This window comes from Carassius gibelio, chromosome B22 (genome assembly GCF_023724105.1).
Source record: "Carassius gibelio isolate Cgi1373 ecotype wild population from Czech Republic chromosome B22, carGib1.2-hapl.c, whole genome shotgun sequence".
NCBI lineage: Eukaryota > Metazoa > Chordata > Actinopteri > Cypriniformes > Cyprinidae > Carassius > Carassius gibelio.
Window position 1 is genome coordinate 44007598 of NC_068417.1, and position 10000 is coordinate 44017597.

The following is a 10000-nucleotide window of genomic DNA, read 5'->3' on the forward strand; positions in this document are numbered from 1 at the left end:
AGGTGCTGTAACCTTTTTGGAAATTTTTCACTTAGTATATAATAATTTTGCCAAAAAATAGAGTCAATGCTGATCTCTGAATCTTAGCAGGTTTAGGTCTGGTTAGTACTTTGATGAGAGACTGCCTAGGAATACCAGGTGCTTTAAGCTTTTGGGTTTTCTTTCCTACTTATATAATGTACTGGCGATAAGATTGGCTGTTCTTTAAATAGCCCTCTCTTTGCAGCAGACTTCGCTTACGGCCATACCAACCTGGCTATGCCCAATCTCGTCTGATCTCGGAAGCTAAGCAGGTTTGGGCCTGGTTAGTACTTGGATGGGAGACCGCCTGGGAATACCAGGTGCTGTAAGCTTTTTGGAAATTTTTCACTTAGTATATAATAATTTTGCCAAAAAATAGAGTCAATGCCAATCTCTGAATATTAGCAGGTTTGGGCCTGGTTAGTACATGGATGGGAGACTGCCTGGGAATACCAGGTGCTGTAAGCTTTTTGGATATTTTTCACTTACTATATAATAATTTTGCCAAAAAATAGAGTCAATGCCCGATCTCTGAATATTTGCAGGTTTGGGCCTGGTTAGTACATGGATGGGAGACTGCCTCGGAATACCAGGTGCTTTAATCTTTTTGGAAAATTTCACGAATTATATAATAATCTTTCATTAAAAAAAAAAAAAAAAAAAAAGAGTCAATGCCCGATCTCTGAATTTTAGCAGGTTTAGGTCTGGTTAGTACTTTGATGAGAGACTGCCTAGGAATACCAGGTGCTTTAAGCTTTTGGGTTTTCTTTCCTACTTATATAATGTACTGGCGATAAGATTGGCTGTTCTTTAAATAGCCCTCTCTTTGCAGCAGACTTCGCTTACGGCCATACCAACCTGGCTATGCCCGATCTCGTCTGATCTCGGAAGCTAAGCAGGTTTGGGCCTGGTTAGTACTTGGATGGGAGACCGCCTGGGAATACCAGGTGCTGTAACCTTTTTGGAAATTTTTCACTTAGTATATAATAATTTTGCCAAAAAATTGAGTCAATGCCGATCTCTGAATCTTAGCAGGTTTAGGTCTGGTTAGTACTTTGATGAGAGACTGCCTAGGAATACCAGGTGCTTTAAGCTTTTGGGTTTTCTTTCCTACTTATATAATGTACTGGTGATAAGATTGGCTGTTCTTTAAATAGCCCTCTCTTTGCAGCAGACTTCGCTTACGGCCATACCAACCTGGCTATGCCCAATCTCGTCTGATCTCGGAAGCTAAGCAGGTTTGGGCCTGGTTAGTAATTGGATGGGAGACCGCCTGGGAATACCAGGTGCTGTAAGCTTTTTGGAAATTTTTCACTTAGTATATAATAATTTTGCCAAAAAATAGAGTCAATGCCGATCTCTGAATATTAGCAGGTTTGGGCCTGGTTAGTACATGGATGGGAGACTGCCTGGGAATACCAGGTGCTTTAATCTTTTTGGAAAATTTCACGAATTATATAATAATCTTTCATTAAAAAAAAAAAAGAGTCAATGCCCGATCTCTGAATCTTAACAGGTTTAGGTCTGGTTAGTACTTTTATGAGAGACTGCCTAGGAATACCAGGTGCTTTAAGCTTTTGGGTTTTCATTCCTACTTATATAATGTACTGGCGATAAGATTGGCTGGTCTTTAAATAGCCCTCTCTTTGCAGCAGACTTCGCTTACGGCCATACCATCCTGGCTATGTCCGATCTCGTCTGATCTCGGAAGCTAAGCAGGTTTGGGCCTGGTTAGTACTTGGATGGGAGACCGCTTGGGAATACCAGGTGCTGTAAGCTTTTTGGAAATTTTTCACTTAGTATATAATAATTTTGCCAAAAAAATAGAGTCAATGCCGATCTCTGAATATTAGCAGGTTTGGGCCTGGTTAGTACATGGATGGGAGACTGCCTGGGAATACCAGGTTCTGTAAGCTTTTTGGACATTTTTCACTTAGTATATAATAATTTTGCCAAAAAATAGAGTCAATGCCTGATCTCTGAATCTTAGCAGGTTTAGGTCTGGTTAGTACTTTGATGAGAGACTGCCTAGGAATACCAGGTGCTTTAAGCTTTTGGGCTTTCTTTCCTACTTATATAATGTACTGGCGATAAGAATGGCTGGTCTTTAAATAGCCCTCTCTTTGCAGCAGACTTCGCTTGCGGCCATACCAACCTGGCTATGCCCGATCTCGTCTGATCTCGGAAGCTAAGCAGGTTTGGGCCTGGTTAGTACTTGGATGGGAGACCGCCTGGGAATACCAGGTGCTGTAACCTTTTTGGAAATTTTTCACTTAGTATATAATAATTTTGCCAAAAAATAGAGTCAATGCTGATCTCTGAATCTTAGCAGGTTTAGGTCTGGTTAGTACTTTGATGAGAGACTGCCTAGGAATACCAGGTGCTTTAAGCTTTTGGGTTTTCTTTCCTACTTATATAATGTACTGGCGATAAGATTGGCTGTTCTTTAAATAGCCCTCTCTTTGCAGCAGACTTCGCTTACGGCCATACCAACCTGGCTATGCCCAATCTCGTCTGATCTCGGAAGCTAAGCAGGTTTGGGCCTGGTTAGTACTTGGATGGGAGACCGCCTGGGAATACCAGGTGCTGTAAGCTTTTTGGAAATTTTTCACTTAGTATATAATAATTTTGCCAAAAATAGAGTCAATGCCAATCTCTGAATATTAGCAGGTTTGGGCCTGGTTAGTACATGGATGGGAGACTGCCTGGGAATACCAGGTGCTTTAATCTTTTTGGAAAATTTCACGAATTATATAATAATCTTTCATTAAAAAAAAAAAAGAGTCAATGCCCGATCTCTGAATCTTAACAGGTTTAGGTCTGGTTAGTACTTTTATGAGAGACTGCCTAGGAATACCAGGTGCTTTAAGCTTTTGGGTTTTCTTTCCTACTTATATAATGTACTGGCGATAAGATTGGCTGTTCTTTAAATAGCCCTCTCTTTGCAGCAGACTTCGCTTACGGCCATACCAACCTGGCTATGCCCGATCTCGTCTGATCTCGGAAGCTAAGCATGTTTGGGCCTGGTTAGTACTTGGATGGGAGACCGCCTGGGAATACCAGGTGCTGTAACCTTTTTGGAAATTTTTCACTTAGTATATAATAATTTTGCCAAAAAATTGAGTCAATGCCGATCTCTGAATCTTAGCAGGTTTAGGTCTGGTTAGTACTTTGATGAGAGACTGCCTAGGAATACCAGGTGCTTTAAGCTTTTGGGTTTTGTTTCCTACTTATATAATGTACTGGCGATAAGATTGGCTGTTCTTTAAATAGCCCTCTCTTTGCAGCAGACTTCGCTTACGGCCATACCAACCTGGCTATGCCCAATCTCGTCTGATCTCGGAAGCTAAGCAGGTTTGGGCCTGGTTAGTAATTGGATGGGAGACCGCCTGGGAATACCAGGTGCTGTAAGCTTTTTGGAAATTTTTCACTTAGTATATAATAATTTTGCCAAAAAATAGAGTCAATGCCGATCTCTGAATATTAGCAGGTTTGGGCCTGGTTAGTACATGGATGGGAGACTGCCTGGGAATACCAGGTGCTTTAATCTTTTTGGAAAATTTCACGAATTATATAATAATCTTTCATTAAAAAAAAAAAAAGAGTCAATGCCCGATCTCTGAATCTTAACAGGTTTAGGTCTGGTTAGTACTTTTATGAGAGACTGCCTAGGAATACCAGGTGCTTTAAGCTTTTGGGTTTTCATTCCTACTTATATAATGTACTGGCGATAAGATTGGCTGGTCTTTAAATAGCCCTCTCTTTGCAGCAGACTTCGCTTACGGCCATACCATCCTGGCTATGTCCGATCTCGTCTGATCTCGGAAGCTAAGCAGGTTTGGGCCTGGTTAGTACTTGGATGGGAGACCGCCTGGGAATACCAGGTGCTGTAAGCTTTTTGGAAATTTTTCACTTAGTATATAATAATTTTGCCAAAAAAATAGAGTCAATGCCGATCTCTGAATATTAGCAGGTTTGGGCCTGGTTAGTACATGGATGGGAGACTGCCTGGGAATACCAGGTTCTGTAAGCTTTTTGGACATTTTTCACTTAGTATATAATAATTTTGCCAAAAAATAGAGTCAATGCCTGATCTCTGAATCTTAGCAGGTTTAGGTCTGGTTAGTACTTTGATGAGAGACTGCCTAGGAATACCAGGTGCTTTAAGCTTTTGGGCTTTCTTTCCTACTTATATAATGTACTGGCGATAAGAATAGCTGGTCTTTAAATAGCCCTCTCTTTGCAGCAGACTTCGCTTGCGGCCATACCAACCTGGCTATGCCCGATCTCGTCTGATCTCGGAAGCTAAGCAGGTTTGGGCCTGGTTAGTACTTGGATGGGAGACCGCCTGGGAATACCAGGTGCTGTAACCTTTTTGGAAATTTTTCACTTAGTATATAATAATTTTGCCAAAAAATAGAGTCAATGCTGATCTCTGAATCTTAGCAGGTTTAGGTCTGGTTAGTACTTTGATGAGAGACTGCCTAGGAATACCAGGTGCTTTAAGCTTTTGGGTTTTCTTTCCTACTTATATAATGTACTGGCGATAAGATTGGCTGTTCTTTAAATAGCCCTCTCTTTGCAGCAGACTTCGCTTACGGCCATACCAACCTGGCTATGCCCAATCTCGTCTGATCTCGGAAGCTAAGCAGGTTTGGGCCTGGTTAGTACTTGGATGGGAGACCGCCTGGGAATACCAGGTGCTGTAAGCTTTTTGGAAATTTTTCACTTAGTATATAATAATTTTGCCAAAAAATAGAGTCAATGCCAATCTCTGAATATTAGCAGGTTTGGGCCTGGTTAGTACATGGATGGGAGACTGCCTGGGAATACCAGGTGCTGTAAGCTTTTTGGATATTTTTCACTTACTATATAATAATTTTGCCAAAAAATAGAGTCAATGCCCGATCTCTGAATATTTGCAGGTTTGGGCCTGGTTAGTACATGGATGGGAGACTGCCTCGGAATACCAGGTGCTTTAATCTTTTTGGAAAATTTCACGAATTATATAATAATCTTTCATTAAAAAAAAAAAAAAAAAAAAAAAAAAAAAAAAAAAAAAGAGTCAATGCCCGATCTCTGAATTTTAGCAGGTTTAGGTCTGGTTAGTACTTTGATGAGAGACTGCCTAGGAATACCAGGTGCTTTAAGCTTTTGGGTTTTCTTTCCTACTTATATAATGTACTGGCGATAAGATTGGCTGTTCTTTAAATAGCCCTCTCTTTGCAGCAGACTTCGCTTACGGCCATACCAACCTGGCTATGCCCAATCTCGTCTGATCTCGGAAGCTAAGCAGGTTTGGGCCTGGTTAGTACTTGGATGGGAGACCGCCTGGGAATACCAGGTGCTGTAACCTTTTTGGAAATTTTTCACTTAGTATATAATAATTTTGCCAAAAAATTGAGTCAATGCCGATCTCTGAATCTTAGCAGGTTTAGGTCTGGTTAGTACTTTGATGAGAGACTGCCTAGGAATACCAGGTGCTTTAAGCTTTTGGGTTTTCTTTCCTACTTATATAATGTACTGGCGATAAGATTGGCTGTTCTTTAAATAGCCCTCTCTTTGCAGCAGACTTCGCTTACGGCCATACCAACCTGGCTATGCCCAATCTCGTCTGATCTCGGAAGCTAAGCAGGTTTGGGCCTGGTTAGTAATTGGATGGGAGACCGCCTGGGAATACCAGGTGCTGTAAGCTTTTTGGAAATTTTTCACTTAGTATATAATAATTTTGCCAAAAAATAGAGTCAATGCCGATCTCTGAATATTAGCAGGTTTGGGCCTGGTTAGTACATGGATGGGAGACTGCCTGGGAATACCAGGTGCTTTAATCTTTTTGGAAAATTTCACGAATTATATAATAATCTTTCATTAAAAAAAAAAAAGAGTCAATGCCCGATCTCTGAATCTTAACAGGTTTAGGTCTGGTTAGTACTTTTATGAGAGACTGCCTAGGAATACCAGGTGCTTTAAGCTTTGGGTTTTCATTCCTACTTATATAATGTACTGGCGATAAGATTGGCTGGTCTTTAAATAGCCCTCTCTTTGCAGCAGACTTCGCTTACGGCCATACCATCCTGGCTATGTCCGATCTCGTCTGATCTCGGAAGCTAAGCAGGTTTGGGCCTGGTTAGTACTTGGATGGGAGACCGCCTGGGAATACCAGGTGCTGTAAGCTTTTTGGAAATTTTTCACTTAGTATATAATAATTTTGCCAAAAAATAGAGTCAATGCCCGATCTCTGAATATTTGCAGGTTTGGGCCTGGTTAGTACATGGATGGGAGACTGCCTCGGAATACCAGGTGCTTTAATCTTTTTGGAAAATTTCACGAATTATATAATAATCTTTCATTAAAAAAAAAAAAAAAAAAAGAAGAGTCAATGCCCGATCTCTGAATTTTAGCAGGTTTAGGTCTGGTTAGTACTTTGATGAGAGACTGCCTAGGAATACCAGGTGCTTTAAGCTTTTGGGTTTTCTTTCCTACTTATATAATGTACTGGCGATAAGATTGGCTGTTCTTTAAATAGCCCTCTCTTTGCAGCAGACTTCGCTTACGGCCATACCAACCTGGCTATGCCCGATCTCGTCTGATCTCGGAAGCTAAGCAGGTTTGGGCCTGGTTAGTACTTGGATGGGAGACCGCCTGGGAATACCAGGTGCTGTAACCTTTTTGGAAATTTTTCACTTAGTATATAATAATTTTGCCAAAAAATTGAGTCAATGCCGATCTCTGAATCTTAGCAGGTTTAGGTCTGGTTAGTACTTTGATGAGAGACTGCCTAGGAATACCAGGTGCTTTAAGCTTTTGGGTTTTCTTTCCTACTTATATAATGTACTGGCGATAAGATTGGCTGTTCTTTAAATAGCCCTCTCTTTGCAGCAGACTTCGCTTACGGCCATACCAACCTGGCTATGCCCAATCTCGTCTGATCTCGGAAGCTAAGCAGGTTTGGGCCTGGTTAGTAATTGGATGGGAGACCGCCTGGGAATACCAGGTGCTGTAAGCTTTTTGGAAATTTTTCACTTAGTATATAATAATTTTGCCAAAAAATAGAGTCAATGCCGATCTCTGAATATTAGCAGGTTTGGGCCTGGTTAGTACATGGATGGGAGACTGCCTGGGAATACCAGGTGCTTTAATCTTTTTGGAAAATTTCACGAATTATATAATAATCTTTCATTAAAAAAAAAAAAGAGTCAATGCCCGATCTCTGAATCTTAACAGGTTTAGGTCTGGTTAGTACTTTTATGAGAGACTGCCTAGGAATACCAGGTGCTTTAAGCTTTTGGGTTTTCATTCCTACTTATATAATGTACTGGCGATAAGATTGGCTGGTCTTTAAATAGCCCTCTCTTTGCAGCAGACTTCGCTTACGGCCATACCATCCTGGCTATGTCCGATCTCGTCTGATCTCGGAAGCTAAGCAGGTTTGGGCCTGGTTAGTACTTGGATGGGAGACCGCTTGGGAATACCAGGTGCTGTAAGCTTTTTGGAAATTTTTCACTTAGTATATAATAATTTTGCCAAAAAAATAGAGTCAATGCCGATCTCTGAATATTAGCAGGTTTGGGCCTGGTTAGTACATGGATGGGAGACTGCCTGGGAATACCAGGTTCTGTAAGCTTTTTGGACATTTTTCACTTAGTATATAATAATTTTGCCAAAAAATAGAGTCAATGCCTGATCTCTGAATCTTAGCAGGTTTAGGTCTGGTTAGTACTTTGATGAGAGACTGCCTAGGAATACCAGGTGCTTTAAGCTTTTGGGCTTTCTTTCCTACTTATATAATGTACTGGCGATAAGAATGGCTGGTCTTTAAATAGCCCTCTCTTTGCAGCAGACTTCGCTTGCGGCCATACCAACCTGGCTATGCCCGATCTCGTCTGATCTCGGAAGCTAAGCAGGTTTGGGCCTTGTTAGTACTTGGATGGGAGACCGCCTGGGAATACCAGGTGCTGTAACCTTTTTGGAAATTTTTCACTTAGTATATAATAATTTTGCCAAAAAATAGAGTCAATGCTGATCTCTGAATCTTAGCAGGTTTAGGTCTGGTTAGTACTTTGATGAGAGACTGCCTAGGAATACCAGGTGCTTTAAGCTTTTGGGTTTTCTTTCCTACTTATATAATGTACTGGCGATAAGATTGGCTGTTCTTTAAATAGCCCTCTCTTTGCAGCAGACTTCGCTTACGGCCATACCAACCTGGCTATGCCCAATCTCGTCTGATCTCGGAAGCTAAGCAGGTTTGGGCCTGGTTAGTACTTGGATGGGAGACCGCCTGGGAATACCAGGTGCTGTAAGCTTTTTGGAAATTTTTCACTTAGTATATAATAATTTTGCCAAAAAATAGAGTCAATGCCAATCTCTGAATATTAGCAGGTTTGGGCCTGGTTAGTACATGGATGGGAGACTGCCTGGGAATACCAGGTGCTGTAAGCTTTTTGGATATTTTTCACTTACTATATAATAATTTTGCCAAAAAATAGAGTCAATGCCCGATCTCTGAATATTTGCAGGTTTGGGCCTGGTTAGTACATGGATGGGAGACTGCCTCGGAATACCAGGTGCTTTAATCTTTTTGGAAAATTTCACGAATTATATAATAATCTTTCATTAAAAAAAAAAAAAGAGTCAATGCCCGATCTCTGAATCTTAACAGGTTTAGGTCTGGTTAGTACTTTTATGAGAGACTGCCTAGGAATACCAGGTGCTTTAAGCTTTTGGGCTTTCTTTCCTACTTATATAATGTACTGGCGATAAGATTGGCTGGTCTTTAAATAGCCCTCTCTTTGCAGCAGACTTCGCTTACGGCCATACCAACCTGGCTATGCCCGATCTCGTCTGATCTCGGAAGCTAAGCAGGTTTGGGCCTGGTTAGTACTTGGATGGGAGACCGCCTGGGAATACCAGGTGCTGTAAGCTTTTTGGACATTTTTCACTTAGTATATAATCATTTTGCCAAAAAATAGAGAAAATGCCTGATCTCTGAATATTAGCAGGTTTGGGCCTGCTTAGTACATGGATGGGAGACTGCCTGGGAATACCAGGTGCTTTAATCTTTTTGGAAAATTTCACGAATTATATAATAATCTTTCATTAAAAAAAAAAAAAAAAAAAAAAAAAAAAAGAGTCAATGCCCGATCTCTGAATCTTAGCAGGTTTAGGTCTGGTTAGTACTTTGATGAGAGACTGCCTAGGAATACCAGGTGCTTTAAGCTTTTGGGTTTTCTTTCCTACTTATATAATGTACTGGCGATAAGATTGGCTGGTCTTTAAATAGCCCTCTCTTTGCAGCAGACTTCGCTTACGGCCATACCAACCTGGCTATGCCCGATCTCGTCTGATTTCGGAAGCTAAGCAGGTTTGGGCCTGGTTAGTACTTGGATGGGAGACCGCCTGGGAATACCAGGTGCTGTAAGCTTTTTGGACATTTTTCACTTAGTATATAATAATTTTGCCAAAAAATAGAGTCAATGCCTGATCTCTGAATATTAGCAGGTTTGGGCCTGCTTAGTACATGGATGGGAGACTGCCTGGGAATACCAGGTGCTTTAATCTTTTTGGAAAATTTCACGAATTATATAATAATCTTTCATTAAAAAAAAAAAAAAGAGTCAATGCCCGATCTCTGAATCTTAACAGGTTTAGGTCTGGTTAGTACTTTTATGAGAGACTGCCTAGGAATACCAGGTGCTTTAAGCTTTTGGGCTTTCTTTCCTACTTATATAATGTACTGGCGATAAGATTGGCTGGTCTTTAAATAGCCCTCTCTTTGCAGCAGACTTCGCTTACGGCCATACCAACCTGGCTATGCCCGATCTCGTCTGATCTCGGAAGCTAAGCAGGTTTGGGCCTGGTTAGTACATGGATGGGAGACCGCCTGGGAATACCAGGTGCTGTAAGCTTTTTGGACATTTTTCACTTAGTATATAATCATTTTGCCAAAAAATAGAGAAAATGCCTGATCTCTGAATATTAG

General features: G+C 40.9%; 23 non-coding genes across 23 annotated transcripts in view; all 23 read left to right on the plus strand.

Annotated features, from left to right (window-relative positions):
• LOC128001147 (5S ribosomal RNA) overlaps positions 1 to 14 on the plus strand; it is a 119-nt gene extending 105 nt beyond the window's left edge. Inside the window, exon 1 of the ribosomal RNA XR_008173918.1 lies at positions 1 to 14. This exon is cut by the window's left edge and continues 105 nt beyond it. This is a non-coding gene — a ribosomal RNA (5S ribosomal RNA).
• A 220-nt stretch (positions 15 to 234) lies between these two features.
• On the plus strand, positions 235 to 353 carry LOC128000034 (5S ribosomal RNA). Its single transcript, XR_008172833.1, has one exon. It is a non-coding gene; the product is annotated as a 5S ribosomal RNA (ribosomal RNA).
• Positions 354 to 861: 508 nt separating this feature from the next.
• Positions 862 to 980, plus strand: LOC127998787 (5S ribosomal RNA). The gene has a single exon (XR_008171616.1). It is a non-coding gene; the product is annotated as a 5S ribosomal RNA (ribosomal RNA).
• Positions 981 to 1200: 220 nt separating this feature from the next.
• Positions 1201 to 1319, plus strand: LOC128004531 (5S ribosomal RNA). The gene has a single exon (XR_008177219.1). It is a non-coding gene; the product is annotated as a 5S ribosomal RNA (ribosomal RNA).
• Positions 1320 to 1681: 362 nt separating this feature from the next.
• On the plus strand, positions 1682 to 1800 carry LOC128002878 (5S ribosomal RNA). Its single transcript, XR_008175614.1, has one exon. It is a non-coding gene; the product is annotated as a 5S ribosomal RNA (ribosomal RNA).
• A 358-nt stretch (positions 1801 to 2158) lies between these two features.
• LOC128001149 (5S ribosomal RNA) lies at positions 2159 to 2277 on the plus strand. Its single transcript, XR_008173920.1, has one exon. It is a non-coding gene; the product is annotated as a 5S ribosomal RNA (ribosomal RNA).
• A 220-nt stretch (positions 2278 to 2497) lies between these two features.
• Positions 2498 to 2616, plus strand: LOC128000036 (5S ribosomal RNA). Its single transcript, XR_008172835.1, has one exon. It is a non-coding gene; the product is annotated as a 5S ribosomal RNA (ribosomal RNA).
• A 361-nt stretch (positions 2617 to 2977) lies between these two features.
• Positions 2978 to 3096, plus strand: LOC128003345 (5S ribosomal RNA). The gene has a single exon (XR_008176070.1). It is a non-coding gene; the product is annotated as a 5S ribosomal RNA (ribosomal RNA).
• A 220-nt stretch (positions 3097 to 3316) lies between these two features.
• Positions 3317 to 3435, plus strand: LOC128004532 (5S ribosomal RNA). The gene has a single exon (XR_008177220.1). It is a non-coding gene; the product is annotated as a 5S ribosomal RNA (ribosomal RNA).
• Positions 3436 to 3798: 363 nt separating this feature from the next.
• LOC128001504 (5S ribosomal RNA) lies at positions 3799 to 3917 on the plus strand. Its single transcript, XR_008174272.1, has one exon. It is a non-coding gene; the product is annotated as a 5S ribosomal RNA (ribosomal RNA).
• Positions 3918 to 4275: 358 nt separating this feature from the next.
• On the plus strand, positions 4276 to 4394 carry LOC128001150 (5S ribosomal RNA). Its single transcript, XR_008173921.1, has one exon. It is a non-coding gene; the product is annotated as a 5S ribosomal RNA (ribosomal RNA).
• Positions 4395 to 4614: 220 nt separating this feature from the next.
• LOC128000037 (5S ribosomal RNA) lies at positions 4615 to 4733 on the plus strand. The gene has a single exon (XR_008172836.1). It is a non-coding gene; the product is annotated as a 5S ribosomal RNA (ribosomal RNA).
• A 525-nt stretch (positions 4734 to 5258) lies between these two features.
• Positions 5259 to 5377, plus strand: LOC128004280 (5S ribosomal RNA). The gene has a single exon (XR_008176973.1). It is a non-coding gene; the product is annotated as a 5S ribosomal RNA (ribosomal RNA).
• Positions 5378 to 5597: 220 nt separating this feature from the next.
• On the plus strand, positions 5598 to 5716 carry LOC128004534 (5S ribosomal RNA). Its single transcript, XR_008177221.1, has one exon. It is a non-coding gene; the product is annotated as a 5S ribosomal RNA (ribosomal RNA).
• A 361-nt stretch (positions 5717 to 6077) lies between these two features.
• On the plus strand, positions 6078 to 6196 carry LOC128001505 (5S ribosomal RNA). Its single transcript, XR_008174273.1, has one exon. It is a non-coding gene; the product is annotated as a 5S ribosomal RNA (ribosomal RNA).
• A 373-nt stretch (positions 6197 to 6569) lies between these two features.
• LOC127998788 (5S ribosomal RNA) lies at positions 6570 to 6688 on the plus strand. Its single transcript, XR_008171617.1, has one exon. It is a non-coding gene; the product is annotated as a 5S ribosomal RNA (ribosomal RNA).
• A 220-nt stretch (positions 6689 to 6908) lies between these two features.
• Positions 6909 to 7027, plus strand: LOC128004536 (5S ribosomal RNA). The gene has a single exon (XR_008177223.1). It is a non-coding gene; the product is annotated as a 5S ribosomal RNA (ribosomal RNA).
• Positions 7028 to 7389: 362 nt separating this feature from the next.
• LOC128002879 (5S ribosomal RNA) lies at positions 7390 to 7508 on the plus strand. Its single transcript, XR_008175615.1, has one exon. It is a non-coding gene; the product is annotated as a 5S ribosomal RNA (ribosomal RNA).
• Positions 7509 to 7866: 358 nt separating this feature from the next.
• LOC128005120 (5S ribosomal RNA) lies at positions 7867 to 7985 on the plus strand. Its single transcript, XR_008177783.1, has one exon. It is a non-coding gene; the product is annotated as a 5S ribosomal RNA (ribosomal RNA).
• Positions 7986 to 8205: 220 nt separating this feature from the next.
• LOC128000038 (5S ribosomal RNA) lies at positions 8206 to 8324 on the plus strand. Its single transcript, XR_008172837.1, has one exon. It is a non-coding gene; the product is annotated as a 5S ribosomal RNA (ribosomal RNA).
• Positions 8325 to 8824: 500 nt separating this feature from the next.
• On the plus strand, positions 8825 to 8943 carry LOC127997640 (5S ribosomal RNA). The gene has a single exon (XR_008170503.1). It is a non-coding gene; the product is annotated as a 5S ribosomal RNA (ribosomal RNA).
• A 380-nt stretch (positions 8944 to 9323) lies between these two features.
• On the plus strand, positions 9324 to 9442 carry LOC127997321 (5S ribosomal RNA). The gene has a single exon (XR_008170187.1). It is a non-coding gene; the product is annotated as a 5S ribosomal RNA (ribosomal RNA).
• A 365-nt stretch (positions 9443 to 9807) lies between these two features.
• On the plus strand, positions 9808 to 9926 carry LOC127998158 (5S ribosomal RNA). Its single transcript, XR_008171009.1, has one exon. It is a non-coding gene; the product is annotated as a 5S ribosomal RNA (ribosomal RNA).
• The last annotated feature ends 74 nt before the right edge of the window (positions 9927 to 10000 follow it).